Here is a 16,677-nt window from a genome sequence, read left to right as displayed (position 1 = left end):
ATGACTTGGAATTCTGAAACTGAGTCTAACTTGAGAGATTTTGAACCAGAACTCCTTGATGTGTCAGTCTTAATTATTCAAAATCATTGAAATTGGTATATCCAGGAATTTTACGAAGTAAAGATGGAATTGTACCACTAAGTAAGATAAAACAAGATGGATTTCTGCGACGAATTAATAGATCAAAACATCATAATGAGAGTCCATGAACTCATGGGTATCTTAACGTAGATAAAACTGAGTGAATGAGGAAACTTGCAGGCATAAAGTAGAAACCTGAGCTTAGAGAAGCCAAAAAGCACAGTAGATTTTGGAATGGAAATAAGCTTTCCTATTTTGGGTATTCTAAGATATCTGTTTTTGTATTTGAAAAATCAGGTGACGTGGCAAATTTATCTCGACACCAGACTTGTGACTGAATTCTGATAATGTTGGTCTGTGATGAACAATTGAAAGGCTACAGTCCTTAATGTGAATAACTTATGCAAAATTATCTTTAACTGCTTCAATATAAATGAGTTCCATGGCCTTACAAGAAGGAAAAGTGTCTGATACCAACTTGACAACTTCTGATAAAAACAGCATACATGATACAGTACAGAAAATCATACAAAATATTAAGAGTTCAAAAAGAGAATTTGTTGGTGGAAGTACTCTGGTAGAGGATCTCGATGCTGAAGGTGCACTCAAATATCATAGAAGGAAAAGCAACCGAAAAAATCCCAAGTACTTTCAGAAAAGAAAACTTGTTGCTGGAAAGAGCAAATCTACATCTTCAAGATCATTCAAAATATACCAGGGATTTACCGATGAAAACCATCCTGCAGCTCTGAATTCCTTCCATGAGTTTACACTGCCTGTAGATGAAGATGATTTTTCATTGATTAGTTCTCCCGCTAATACTTGCAAAGAAGAAAGCTTCGAACTTGTTTTAGATGACAATGGGGCTTATACTATAGACCCTTACATTGGGCCTTATGATCATAAAACTTTAAGGGAGGAAAATCTGCAAAACAACATCGATATACAAAGAAATGTTGAAGAGTTTGGGGGTTGTCAAACAATTTCAAGAAATGGATGCAGACTTCCTTGGTCCTGGTCTGGAAGGCAAAATGGTAGAGGTAAAAAATTGAAGGGCATCAGAGGGAAGAATTTTTCATGTGGTGTGCTGGTTGCCAATAGGAGGAAATCACTCTCTGATTCTGCTAGTACTCTGCACTATCAAGAACCTATTCAATTTGAATATGTTACAGATTTTTCTTCCTCGGATTGCTCCTATTCAAAGGATGAAACCCCATTGGTAAGATCCCCCCACACGAATGTTTTAACCTTGGACTCGCCTCTGGACGATTATGGTGATTCTCCCCATGTAAACAACAGACGTTTCAGTGAGCTAGATCTCCATCCTCTCATCAAAACTCATCACAGGACCAGAAAGTCAGGGATTAGTGAATATGAGACAGAGGAGGAATCCTTACAGATGAGGACTAACGAAAACATGTTAGTGAATAGAAGCTTGAGTCAAAAGTACAGTCCCAAGTCTTTCGAGGAACTGGTTGGGCAGAGCATTATTGCTCAAGCTCTTTCCAGTGCAATTAACAAAGATAAGATTGCACCCTTTTATCTTTTTCATGGGCCCAGAGGTACAGGGAAGACATCTGCTGCAAGAATATTTGGTTTTTCTTTGAATTGCATGGCTGATTGCAATGCAAAGCCCTGTGGAAATTGCAACGGGGAAAGAATAAGAATAAAGAATAAGAAAGCTTTCGCCAACAGAGAACGAGAATGCCGAGGAGCCATGAAATGAGTGACCACAAAGTAGAGCGATCAAGTGAAGAACTGGTGTGAACTGGTGTGAATATTCGGCTGACTGTGTACCATGGGTTTTCTGTCACCTTCTTCACCGCCGAATGGATGGACGGCTCTCCTCACCACACCCTGCCATCTTCGTCAAGGGACATGATCCGCTTCATAGAGCTCCCTGATGTTCAGATCGAAGGGGATCGAGGCGCCTCAGATTGCTGTCCTCTCTCATCCATCCACAGACGCTTGGCCTCTCTTCGCTGACGCTTGGTTTCTAAAAAGGCCGATGATCTAATGGTTGGAGTTTATTCCATCGTCTAACAATCGATCTAAGGGCCCATAACGAGACACCGCGGCACGGAGGGGAGTTCCTCTCAGAGGGAACGCCTTACGGCGTAATTACGGTATTCCAACCACTATTTTCTGCCATTTTGGCTCCGAAAAATGACATTTCCTAAATTTAAGATCAATTTTCTTTCCTGATTAAAAAATTGAATGATATAAATCAAGTACATTGTTGTAATAATTATTTGCAATTGGTATAAATTTAAATAGTCTAAAAGGTTTGGAGACTAATTGAATCCTATGAACTTGGAGTTTGACTATTAAAGATAACACATGAATGAACTGCCAATGAACTGTGTTCAGAAGCTTCCTTTTAACCTCTGAAAAGTAAAGAAACTTTACACTGCCAGGAAACAACACGGGTCCCAAGAGATTTCGAAATTTCCAAAAAGAATAAAATGATAACTCTATAATATGACATTTGGCTGTCAGCGACCTGAAGTTGAAAAAATTTAAAATGCATTTATGTTACAAATATCCATCAAAGACGCTAAGCGAGATGAATATGCTAACATTACAGATAAAATTAACAAGATCCAACCATCCGCCAAAATGTGGAGAGACCAAAAATACAATTCGCAATATTTTAGTATATATTTCAGTTGTGCTGTAGGGATCTCCCCTCAATACATAAAGAACCAGCCGAGAGATGCTGCATAAAGCTACACTCACTTAACAAGTTGATATTCCAGATTCTCCTGTAATGTACACTTTTGAGAAAAGCACAGCCTTTCTCTAAAATCTATATACAGCTTCTAGCCATCACAACTTGACGACATGGCTCTCTAAAACTGATAAACTGAGATCTTCTCTTGATTGTGATCGTCGACTCTGCAACCGCATTTGACCTCTGTGAGGCGTCCACAAGGGTCCAGTATCAGTTTGTATTTGCCCCAAATTGCTTGGAAAACACAATCCAACTGACACAGTTGACTGGTGCTTGAGAGAATCAGCATGTTGCACACTTCCACCCGCAAGGCTTTGCGCAAGTCCAAATGGTTGCTGACACCCTGAATTTGAAGGGCTAAGTGGTATCTTTGCTCTTCCATCCCCTGAAAATAATGAAGAAAAATAATTCCAGTTACATTACAGAATATGATGCTTGGGAAAACACAAACAGAAATCATATACAATTTGCAACATCATGATTCATAACTGTTTTAATTTCATTTCAAGGAAGAATAAACAACATTATTAGAATTACATGACAAATGAATTTGGAAGGTTTCCTGTGATGAGATCAATAAAGTAGATACAAAATCCTTCTTGTAAAGTAAAACTAAACAATAGAAATCTTAATGGCGACCACATGAATTTCTATCCCATCCAATCAGGATTAGTAGACTGAGCATGTTATTAAAAGAAGCAAAGCTTCTCCCCCGAACCACTTATAGGGAAGGCAGTTTCACAACACATGAGACAGAATAAAATGGGGGAAACTAGTTGAAGGATCAAAGCACCAAAGACAATAGAAACAGATCTACAAACTGTAGTCCTGGACTTAAATTTCAGTTCAATGATAATACATGAGAAGAGTAGAACATGCAGCCTACCTCCTACAATGGATGTCAGCCCATCCCCTAGAATTGCCTTATTTGATCCTTTTTTAGTTTTCTATAGTAGCTTCAACCACACCAGTTAGCAATTCTAGAAATGAGTTCAAACAACTTTAGGAAAATGGAAAAGAAGAGATGAAATTCCTCATTGTAAATAAATGTCAGTTGCATCAGAACCAAGCCCATAAAAAAAGAAATCCAATCAGATCCAAAACGTATCCATGTTTACAGTATGTGTAAACAAAGCTAAAGCTTTTGGAGAGATGCAAAAGTGGTGAACTTCTATTCGATCCTTGCTAATTCTGTCCATGATATGAACAACTTCCCCGTATAACTCCGTTTGTCAAGAGTAACTTAGAGCAATGCCTTTGGAGAAAAAAGGAAATGATAAGCAAATAATGAGCATGTAAGAGGTTGGGGAAAGTTAAGCCTAGATCACACGGGAAACACATTCAACTTGAGTTTGTCACCATGTTGATGGTTATCCCCTGGATTAACTACCTACGAAGGTCCACTGTCTTCGATATCTCTTGCATGTAAAATTTTCCCTCAATTTCCAGGATCGAAGAAGTATGCATTGTATTAAATTATAACCAAAATTGGAATCAAACTATTCTAATGTTAAAAACTTCTTCTGAATGTCACTCATCAGAAAAGGAATGCATTGCCATGGATCAGTGGCCAATGAAGAGGAGCATAAAAAAAATAGTGACAAGCATGATCTGCAATGTTACAATTGATGTTATAGCTCAGATCTTTTTGACACATTTCACAAGCAGGGAACAAGGAAAGAATCCTGAGCATATGACCAGAAACAAGGGTCAACTAAGATGCCCTAAGGCACTTGCCAAGAAACGTGTTGGTGTGAAAACAGAACTAGAGAGGACACTCCTTTGTGACCAGATGCTGAAAAGAGTCATGGCTATGCAGGTTAGCCCAGTAGCAAATTTAGGCACTATGGATCTGGTCTTGAATAGAAAAAACGAAATAACTAATTGCTAGATTCCTGTTTGCATATTAAATACAAGGGGTGAAAAACATATCATTAATAATTTCTCAGTACTACAAGGTACCTCCAGGGAAATACACTTGCTGTTTCTTCAATTTGGTCGCTTCTTTAACATAGTTACGACACATACTAATGACCACACAACATTTCAAATTCAAGTTAGCCTCTTTTCCTAAATGACTATCTCGTCCGTAGAAAAGATCAGCTCTATAAACTCTATTATAAGGTTTATTAAGGAACACACACATGGTATGACTTCTACATTTGAGAAATATATGTGTTTTATAATTAAACAAGCTTTGGGAAGTATCCTGTGTATAGTGTTAAATCTTTTATATTTGCTTTAAGGAAGGCATGCTTTTTGAAATTCATGGAATCTCCAAATGTTTCATTGTCCACTTTGACTGTTTGACATAATCCAACAACGTCAACGATATCATGTAGAATGTCATCGAGTATCCCATTCTTCATATCCACAGTTCTTGACTCACGCAAATGGTGCATCAAAGGCACTTGGTTTCATCCTTGTGAACAAAGCATCCAGGAAGGGAGGCACCTCAGCTCACTTGGAATCCCAGAAACCTGATTATGAGGAAACATTAGATGCAGCCACAATGCCACATTATAATATACCCATTTTCCACACAATACTGCCATAGGTGTTCCCAATCATCTGAAACACTTCATAGACTTTAAACTTGTTCTGCATTTAATTGTGTAGTAATCACAAAAATGAAAAATGTGGAACAGCAATAGCCAAACATATCAAGAGCCCATGAGCTTTTAGTCTTGAACAGCTCATGACCTGAGGATGCCTCTTCTGTGGTTTTACCCTTGTTGAGATTAGTGGAACATGAGAAAATTAATTGACATCCTCAACGGGAGTGAGCTGACTTTATTCCACATACTACAGGTTCACATGTACAGATCCTTTGTTGTGTGTTATTTTTTCATGGAACAAATCATCATCATGAGTATAGTTACAGAAATTATAAACTATTGCTAATACTCAGCTAAGCACTAGTCCAAACTAATCGTATTAATCTTCTCAAAACCTTTGGCAAACCAAAGACAACCAAGCATGGCACTCAAGCAACAAACACTTGTAAATTCAATAAGAAACTTAAGTGAAATTTTTATGCAAACATATGCAGCGGACTTGTGGAAAAAGCAGGGGAATCAACATTTCTGTAACCACGGAGGTTAAAAACTTGACATAAGCATAAGATGCAGCGAAGAGTAATAAATGCATAGCCTCTGAAAGAAAAGAGAATTAAAAGGCAACATAAACACAAACATATAGAGGCAGATTGTCAAGTGAGTGAAGGAAAAGAAAAATGATCAATCAAGATTATTCAATTGGTAAAATAAGTTTTTTCTGAGTTAAGGCTTCTGTGATGTGAATAACTTTGATTATTTTTTTTGGATCCATCACACTGAATTTTTTGAGTTGATATTTGGAGGCTTCGAGCCAGCAAGTGTTTTTTGAGTCCTGATGGTGAGCCACTCTAGGTGGATCAAAATGTCAACTCAAAAAACTCACTGTGATGGATCTGGAAGAATTTAATCAAAATGGCCAAAAAACTGTTGAAGATGAATAATTTAAAGTTTCAGTTACAGAGCTTACCAGAACGACTTGGAGAAATTCCATTACCGATGGAACAATGCAGCACCTAAAGTCCAAGTAATGCTACCAGACCCCACAACTACTTGTTGCTCCTTCAATTGCAAACCATCTCTCAGGAGTGATACTATATATGGAGCACGAAAACAATATTGTTCTATAAAAGGCTGTGGAACAACACTCCGCTCAGCGTCTTGCCAAGTTTTAGTGCAGAACTCCCGACCCTTCTCTAGAACATCATTAAATGAAGCAGCAGCAGATAGATTAAAAAACTTGAACACAACAAAGAAACCTGACATAGCATAGAATTGCCCTTGAGATTGTTGCTGCTGATCACTGATAGCACAAGGATGTTGTTTGCAGTCTGTCCCTGCCCCCGAATGTGACCATTCAGAGGCATTTATGGTTGATTTCGCTAGAGCTTCACATTCTTCCCAGTTGGGCTCACCAATCAACTCAAGCCCTACTCGAGATTCTTCTTTACTTATGTCTCTTCCACCAACCAGAGGACTTCCATTCTGGAGTAAGAAAGAACACTGAGAACATGAGTATTGCTGTCTATAACCAGCATGTATGCAAGGATGATTGAGATGCAACTGACCACCAGAGAATTTCCCACTGTCAGTTTTTAAATTTTTTCTGAGTAGAAGTACAACGGACTTTTCAAAGGCATCATTTAGGCCATAACCTGTAAGAGAATATGCATTTAGATGGTGTTTCATTGTTCCAATGGTCAGATTCAAGCCATATTTAGATTCAAATGTCACCTGTAATGAGGAACCCCCTAAGTCAAGTGCACCAAACGTCTCCAGAATCGGCATATTCTGCAATCTACCCATCATATAATTAAGAGCTACCCATCCATAGTAAGCCTCTTCTACCCCAGTAATTATCCTAACCCAGTTTCTTCGACACATAAATGGAGATTCTTCTAGAATTGACCATGCCTTGTCCAGGATCCATTCTGAATCTGAACTTGGCATCCTGCGAAGCCCTGCTGTGGCCAAAAGGAAAAGAGGGCTATTTTTATGAGCATGAGCCGGTATTTGCTTTTCAGCCCACTGGAGCAGTGGTTCCATGGCTGACCTCAACCCTGATTCATTGTGTAAAAGTTTATCAAAACCAGGTTCAGTTTCCATGCGATGATAAGCTCGACCATTCTGTTGCCTTGACTTGCCATCAGTACCTTCAGGAAATGGGCGCAGCACCATTGGAAGACTCCCTTGATGCTTGCCATCATTCCGCACCCACTCATACACATAAACTCGGGTACCAGTGCTCCCACAGTCCAAAACTATAGAAAAATGTGATGCCTATGTACTCCGATAAGATTTTAACCAACCAAATCCCGCAATGATCAGAATTAAAAGCATTAAGAGAAGTAAAAACCCAACAGCGACCTTTAACCAGCATTGTTTTCTCAATGGTGTTGAAGGTAGGCCCTTCTCCTTTGAAAAGCTAGTGCCTCCTCCTGTGCCCTCCCTTATCGATGAAGGTTTTGTTCGAAGAATACCAGCACCGCTCAAGGCTAAATCCCCTTCTTCAGAACCAACCTTGCGGTATGTTGAGAAGTCTTGGAGAGACGATGAAAGCCGCAGGCCACCTGTCTTTCCATAACCTGCCCATGCAGACCTGAAGGGTGAAGCTAAGGGCGGCAATGCAGAAGATGAAACAGAAGAGCCAGAAGCTGATGAAGATGCAGAGAAATGACTCGCCCTGAGCCGGTATTCTCCTCACCACACCCTGCCATCTTCGTCAAGGGACATGATCCGCTTCATAGAGCTCCCTGATGTTCAGATCGAAGGGGATCGAGGCGCCTCAGATTGTTGTCCTCTCTCATCCATCGCTGGGCCTCTCTTCGGTGACGCTTCGTTTCTAAAAAGGCCGATGATCTAATGGTTGGAGTTTATTCCATCGTCTAACAATCGATCTAAGGGCCCATAACGACACCGCCGCAGGGAGGGGAGTTCTTCTCAGAGAGAACGCATTACGGCGTAATTAATAAAATAAAGTATTGTAAAAATTGTATGTTGGTAAAACAATTTTATGAAATATTCACATACAAAATCTCTTTTTTATTACTCAATTATATTTTTTTCAAAAAATTCATATATTTTTATTTAAAAAAAATAAACATTTAATTTTTTAAATAAATTAACTATATAATACCACATATATTTATTACAAACCATATACCATACAAATAATAATCTTTATTTATTAAGCAAAAATTTAATATTTATTTATTAAACAAAAATACACACCAAAATTTTGAAAAATATCAAACCCCAAAATTCGAAAACATTTGATCGGGTAACAAAGAAAATAAGAAAATAGTACAATCGAAATCGAATGGCAGATTTATTGAAAATATCTCCAGATTTTACTGCCTTTACTGTTTTTGCCGTAAGAATGCGGGATTGAAATTTTGCTTTCCAATTTAAAATGATTTTATTTTCTTCATTTCTCGGGTCAAGTCGTGAGGTCCCTCCTCCTCCCTTTCTCCAAATCTGTAAATGCCACAAAATTCCAATAAACTTTTGGAAAGATTTTTGGCCACTTTCTTTACGCGTTTGCTCTCAAGACCCTGCCATTCTCACTTTTCCTAAAATTCTTCACTTTTCTTTATATTCTTCTTTTTTATAAAAAATTTAATTAACTTCTAGGAAAAATTTCGGCGTTGTCCTCGCACAGTGGCCCACACTGAATCAAGTCAATAGCCCGCAATTTTTGCTTTCCCTAAATGTCTGATTTCATTACAATTTTCCAATTTAAATGATTTTTATATTTTTCACTTTTGTTCATACGCCGAACTTTAAATGAAAATGAAAACCCTCTTTTTCCTGGTCTTTCTTTCAGGAAGGGCACACAATTCCACTTAAACTGAATTTTTTATACATGAATGACACAAAATTCCACTTAGTCTTTGAAAAGATTTTCCGCGATGTTGCTCGCCCACACTGAATCAACAAGTCAATACACAGTAATTTTTGCTTTCCGTGTTCCAATTTAAATGATTTTATTTTCTTCATTGTTTTTTCATACGCGGAACTCTATATGACAAGTGCTGCTCTATCCACTATCTTTTGTTTCCCACGGCCCATTTTCCCTACTCTCTTTTTTTTTTTTCTTCATTGTTGTTCATAGTGGCACTATCTTTTGTTTCGCAGGGCCCATTTCTCTCTCTTTTCCCACATCAAGCGTCAAGTCAAAAAGATAGTGCCACTATGAACAACAATGAATCACCAAGATTTTCACTTCATTTTTGGAAAGATTTTCCGCGACGCTTTCCCTGTTCGAATTTAAATGATTTTATTTTCTTCATTGTTGTTCATAGTACCACTATCTTTTGTTTCCCAGGGCCCATTTCTCTCTCTCCTTTCCCACGTCAAGCGTCAAGTCAAAAAGTTTGTCTTCTTTCTGAAGTTTTTTATTCCACTTAAATTTAATTTTTTATACACTAATGGCACAAAATTTCACTTAATTTTTGGAAAGATTTTCCGCGATGTTGCTCGCCCACACTTAAGTCAATGATTTTATTTTCTCCATTATTGTTCATAATGCTGCTGTATCCACTATCTATTGTTCATAGTGCTGCTGTATCCACTATCTTTTGTTTCCCAGGGCCCATTTCTCTTTGCGTCAAGTCAAAAAGTTTGTCTTCTCTCTGACAGTCAAAAAATTTGTCTTCTCTCTGAATTTCCTCATTGCATTACACTTTTCCAACTCAAATCGCATTACACTTTTCCAACTCAAATCACTTGCTTGCTGTTCACACACATGGGTCTTTATAGGACGACTGGCCCTGTGATTATAAATAAATACACAACAAATCTGAAGGAAGTTGGAGTGGTAGAGTGAGAAATGGATCTTCTTCCCACGACTGGAACATCACTATGCCATATGCAAACACTGGTTTTTAAACATTCCTAGTCACTGATAAAAATGATAAAAAAATTTCGCACTACTGGAACATGAGATCTTTCAATAATATAAATATCTCTAGAAAGCTTTAAAAAAACCATAAATATTACAATATGTAAACTGATATAAATTAGAAAAAAAAATTACAATAATAAATATATTCACAACTTCATTATTATTTTTATTAATATATATATATATATATATAATTGATAATTACATGAATCAAAATATATTAACTTTTCATTAAATAATATTAATAATAATATATCAATGAACATAATAAATAAGCATTAACCAAGTTCATAACATAAACATGTAAAGTTATTCATGAGGCACAATACTTGCTAAGGTTTTGCAAATGGGGTAGCAAGCTAAGTGGGCTTGATTGTGGGGAAAACTCCACAGTTAAGCGCGCTTGAGCCAGAGGAGTTCTGGGATGGGTGACCTCCTGGGAAGTCCTGGTTACCGGGTGCAAGCCCCGGAAGTGATGATTGATGCTATGTGATTCGTTCTCCACATTTCACTAGTTTCAATCCCACTTCTTCACCCCTGTGAGCATCACCCGATGCAATGAGTGCTAAGTGAACTATTCAAAAATCATGAGAAATTAGTCAGTTACGACTACCTCTCATGGAAATGGTCATACGTTTGAATGACTTACTTAACGCAGTTGAATCCCAAAAATGCTAATATACTTATATTTGTTTAACAAAATTTTTCATTTATTTTATATATTTGTCAGAATCATGGTTTATATGACATATGAAAGATCACAAAGGAAGGAGATATTTTAATTGCAACTCATTCATTTTATATATTTGCACGAGTTATGGTTTATATAATATATGAAAGATCTCATTTATTTTATATATTGCAAGAGTTATGGTTTATATAACATACGAAAGATCACAGGTGGAATTATTTTAATTAATTTGCAACCAGCAAAGTTGGAATGTAAGTTATATTATTTATTATTTGAATAAAAAACTCATTCATTTTATATACACTAATTATGGTTTATATTTATATAATCTATAAAAGATCTTATTTATTTTATATATTTGCAAGAGTTATGATTTATATAACATATGAAAGATCACAACGGAATTACTTTAATTTATTTGCAACTAGCAAAGTTGGAATGTAAGTTATATTATTTATTATTGTATAAAGAATTTCACTAATTTTGAAAAGTTCTAAGTGAAAAGCATATAAACTTTAATAATTTTATTTTTTATATGGTTTTTAATTTTATTTTTAATATTAAAATGTTTTTATTTATTTATTTAAAAATGATTAAAATATTTAACAAATAAATAAAGTAATGTTATTATAATTTTTGTTGACAATAGCATTGTTTGGTTTCATATGTGTTTTGGGGTATATCACGATTGCAAGTGTGTTGTTATTGTTGGAAATGGATAGAATTGTGTATTATAGTGTGATGATGTTGTATTGAGGATATGTATAAATCTAGGTGAAGACTTTTGTGAGGCAATTACTAAGGGTTTTTTCCATGGCATTTGGTGTGAGCGTTTATTTAATGTGGTCATCAAGAGAAATGGTGTGTAATTAGAGATTTGATTTAGACTTACTTGATGAGGGAGAAATTAGCATAAATATGATATGTTAGTGTTGGAGTTTAGTTGAGCTACAATGCATAATGAAGTTGTTTGAATATATGTAGCAGTGAGCACCAGTTAGAGAGGTTGAGATTGTGTTACAAAGAGAGTTGGTTTATTTATATGTTGTAGAGTGAGTTGGTTTATTTATATGTTGCAAAGTTTGTTTGTTTGCTTTGGGGTCCAGTATGAAAATGAATGAAATCACGGCCTTGATAATTTGAGGAGGTTGGGACCTCCAGCAAGTGGTGGCTTGCCAAGATAGGAGTAGTGACTCCTTGCTGGTAGTGGCCAGCAAATAGTTGGCAGTGGGTTGGGGCTTCCTAGATGGTGGTGGCCAACAAACTATTGCAGAGGAGTAGTGGCTCCTAGCTAGTTGGGGTTAGCATTTATAAAAGAAATTAATTGATAATAAAAGAAAGAGAATAGTGCAACAACAACAGGGTGGTTTTCTTCCCCTTGAGGGTTTCCATGTTGGCATTGTAGTGTTGGCATTGATGTCAACAAAATCTTGGTGCTACTGGTCATATGCATGTGTGCTGAGTGCTTAGTGTTGGATGTTTTGGCGATGGTCTTGTTAGTTGGCATTGATGTCAACATACCTATGACTAGACCTAGTGGAGATGATGTTGTGGTTGTTGAGGAGATGGATTCTAGACATGTTGAGTTGGTTGGAGATGTTGCTATAGCAGGAAGATTGGAATGTTGTTATGGGTGTTGATGCTGTGTTGTAGCTTGGAGATGCTATTGTTGCAAGTGGTTGGAGTGCTTCTCTAGATGTTGCATATGTCTCTAAATGTCTTGGAGACATTACATATGCTGCTACATGTGTGAGATGTGGTTGCTTGTATTGGAGGTGCTTCTACCAGTGATGGAGGTAGTTGTATTCCTTGATGTTGTTGTTGCACGAGTTGGGGATGTTGTTATAGGTGATGGAGATGTTTCTACAAGCATTGGAGGTGCTAGAGATGTTGTGGTTGTTGCTTGAGGAGCTGGAGGTGTTGGTCTTGGTGCTAAAGTTGGCAGAATAGGTCTAGCATGTCACTAACTTGTTCTTAGCCTATTTCATCAGTTGTAGACCTGTTGCAAAGGCTTGGACGAGTGTTAAGGTGTTGGAGAAGATGATGGAACAAGTGGCGGAAGTCAGAGCTAAGAGGTTGATGATTTTATTAATCTTTAGCCCTAGTCGCATGCGTAGAGGCCTATGGGAGTGGTTTTAGGCTCCAGTCGCTTGTAGGATAGGTTCAAGGGAGAAGTTATAGCTCCTGTCGATTAGAGGATAATGATAAGGGAGTGACTAGGGATTTTTTAATGAGAATTGCTCCACATTCCTCGCATTGTTGAGCTAATTTTGGCGTTTTGGCGACATTCTTGATCAAAAATTTTTGGTTTATCATCAGAAAATTTTGTGGGACCTTCAAAAGTTTATTAAAGTTAAAAAGATAAAAAAGGCTAGTGGAGTTATTGGTTGATTGAGTCAATGAGTTGAATCTAAATCTAATCTAACTTATGAACAGAGTTGTGAAGCCTAATAGTTCTAAGTAATTATTGAGTTGAGCACTTGGGTTCATCTACATATTGGAGATAACTCATTGTTAGTATGGTTGATTATCTTGTTGTTGTGTGGAGTGAGTGAGAGCTTAGAGAAGAGCCTGCAAGATGCATCTATTGTCTAGTGCAAAATTTATTAAGCAGTTTGCAGTTGTAGTAGTAATGAGATGAAGTATGTTTGAGCCATGATTTTGTGGATTGGGTGAGAAGATGCAATGAGGATTTGAGTAGAGTTTGAGGAGATTGTTTTCCAACTGGTGTGGAGTTTTTGTGTGAAGTTTTTGATGGAAGCTAGAGCTGCAAATTTGATATTTTATTGAACTTTGATGCTAAGCTACCATAGTGCTCATGTTGAGCAAGTTTTCAGAGTCCAGTCTGAAAATATATGAAATGAGGCTCGCATGGAGGAAGTGAAGGCATGGAGGCTTTGAGTATACAATGATTGGCGGATTCAATAGATGGAAGAGATTTATCCATCCAATGGTGGTTGGATAGTTTGATAGAAATTGGGTGAGGCTCATTGGTCATGGTGGTGACCAGTAGTTTAGAGTTTATAGAGTCATGTTGTTAGTTCATGAGTAACCGAGCAAGGATTGACTGATCATGGGAGTCTTCAGTGGATGGTAGTCCAAAGATTCGAGAGAGAAAGAATTTCATGTTTGATAGTGTCAACATGAAATATGTTGAGTCTTTCGGCTCATAGAACTAAGCTTATCCATGCATAATTCATTCAGCGCTTAATAAAAGAATTGAACAACGCAACAATAGTAGGGTGGTTTTCTCCCTAGAAGGGTTTTCCACCAAAAACACATGTTCCCTTTGTGTTGATTATGTTTATGGTTGCATGTTTATTTTGATTCTCTGATCTATGGTTTTTTGTTTCAGTACATGCATGGTGAAAAGATTAATAATTGGTGAAAAAGTTCAAATGTGCCACACTACTGATTCACCCCCACCCCCTCTTAGTAGTAATCTAGTTTCCAACAATTGGTATCAGAGCGAGGGCTCTCAATTGTAGCTTGATCGCTGGAGAGTGGATCTTAGAGATTTTGGTAGAAATTTTGCAAATTTACCTAAATGGACCAATAAGGTATTCCAGTACTTCATGAAGGTAAATTTGCAACTTGACGAGTAAATTTGGATTCATATTTTTTATCTATTAATGAAGATATTTTGCTATCACTTGAATATGGTGTTAAATATAAATCTAATGATTGAGATAAAAATATCATTTTGAATAGTATTTCAAAATCTGATAGCATGCGTGTGAAGCATTATGAGATTGCCAAAGATATGTTGGATAAGTTGTAGAACTTGTATCTTGGAGGAAAATTGCCTTTTTTAAAAATGGAGAAAAATGAAAAGGATTCAACTTTTATCGCAATAACAAATCAATCCTCCTCACAAGAAGAATATGAAAGAACTAGTGATTGTAGTGATAGATCAAGCATTAGTTGCAAAAATGATGAGAAATTCAAGGTGAAAGCACCAGAAGTTGAGATTCAAAGGCTCATGGCTGAAGACAAGGAGTTGAAGGATAAATGTCAGAAATTGAAGGGTGAAGAAATTTCTGCGAGAGAAGAATTGGAGAGGCTCAAAACTAGTGTTAAAGCATCTACAAGAAAATATGAAATTCTTGGAGCACCTATTTACAACAAAAATAATGAGATTCATAAGTCATGCAAGAAGCCTCAAAACAAGAGACGAAGATCAAAGAAGAAGAATACAGTTGGGAAGCGTTATAGTTGTGGAATTCGTGGACACATAGTAGCAAGTTGTAGCAATGGAGAGATCAATCTCTCTCATCAAAAGGAGCAACCAAAGGAGAAGCCACATCAAGCGTGCATGCAAAGGAAATATCCATCTTTCAGGTATAATAGTCCTTTTTATGGTTATTGTTTCTCATGAAACAATTTTTGGCCATAGGGCTATTGACTATAGGGCACATGCAAGAAATAAAAATCAAATAATTAGAAGATATCCAGTTATTCCTCAATTCCTTGGTCACATTAGATGTTTTGTGTGTGACAATGTTGGCCATAAGGCCAAGGATTGCAAATTGCCCATGTGTTTTAGGAGATCCATTCAGAGAGAGGAGAATGTGCAAAGCCAACCGCATAAGAAGAAGATGGATCAAAAAATGAAAGTTGGGAGGAGAAAAGATCAGCAAGGGTCTCCCACCAAAAATTGAGGCATGCATGGTCTCAGGGAGAGCATATGGTTGCATTATGAGTCGTATGCAAATTCTTAATTATGCAGCCATATGGGAAAGAGTATGAGAAGACAAATATGCATTTCTAGAGATGCATGTCTTCAGTGGAAGTCCTTGTGGTTTGAAGTGTTATTTCCAGTTTTAGCTCTCTTTATATTCCAGTTTGTTTTAGTTGGAGCTGTCATGCACATTCGTTGATAGTTTTGGAGTAGTTATCTGTTCTGATTTTATTGATGCTAATGGTGTTATGGAAGGCATTATTATGTGCATTGTTTAGGTGTGATGGGGGATCACACATCCAGGGGGAACATTTTTGCTTCCTAATAGATTAGCAGAGTGTTTCCATTGTGTTCTCATGTAGTGCATATATATTTGACATTGATTTGGTGTAGGGAAGATATTTTGATGTTGCTGCCATATAGTAGAAAATATCATATATTTGGCACAATATAGTTGATGTTTATGTCATATGTTGTCATGCATAAGTCGCTACCATGGAGATAAAATGATATGTTGGAGATAGTTCATCTAGATTATGCATATTATTTCTTATATTTTCATTTCTAGATGAATCATACATGTTGCTAATATGTATTAGATGGATGATTCATGTGTTGTAGTTGCATGAAGAGAATATATTTTTGCCTATAGTATTATTTTAAATGGTTGAGAGATGATGATTTATATTGTTGCTCATATATGGCGAAAGCATATTGCTTCTCATGTATTGCTGGATGGATGAGTTACGATGCTTGTTTCTCATATGTGGAGAATATATGTTTTTTGCTTCTCACTGTGGAGAATATAGTGTTGGCATTGATGTCAACAAACTCTTGGTGCTACTGGTCATATGCATGTGTGTTGAGTGCTTAGCGTTGGATGTTTTGGCAATGGTCTTGTTAGTTGGCATTGATGTCAACATACCTATGACTAGACCTAGTGGAGATGATGTTGTGGTTGTTGAGGAGATGGATTCTAGACATGTTGAGTTGGTTGGAGATGTTGCTATTGCAGGAGGATTGGACTGT

The 16,677-nt window shown here is 37.0% G+C and overlaps 1 pseudogene; it reads right to left on the bottom strand.

Annotated features, from left to right (window-relative positions):
• Nucleotides 1-2,811: 2,811 nt before the first annotated feature.
• Nucleotides 2,812-16,677, bottom strand: part of LOC149184135 (putative apyrase 7) — a 38,942-nt pseudogene continuing 25,076 nt past the window's right edge.

The sequence above is a fragment of the Pinus tabuliformis genome, chromosome 3_2 (assembly GCF_031772625.1).
Source record: "Pinus tabuliformis cultivar Carrire ecotype Pingquan chromosome 3_2, CPIR1, whole genome shotgun sequence".
Lineage (NCBI taxonomy): Eukaryota > Viridiplantae > Streptophyta > Pinopsida > Pinales > Pinaceae > Pinus > Pinus tabuliformis.
Note: the sequence above shows the minus strand (reverse complement) of the source record. Positions and strands in the feature narration are given on the sequence as shown.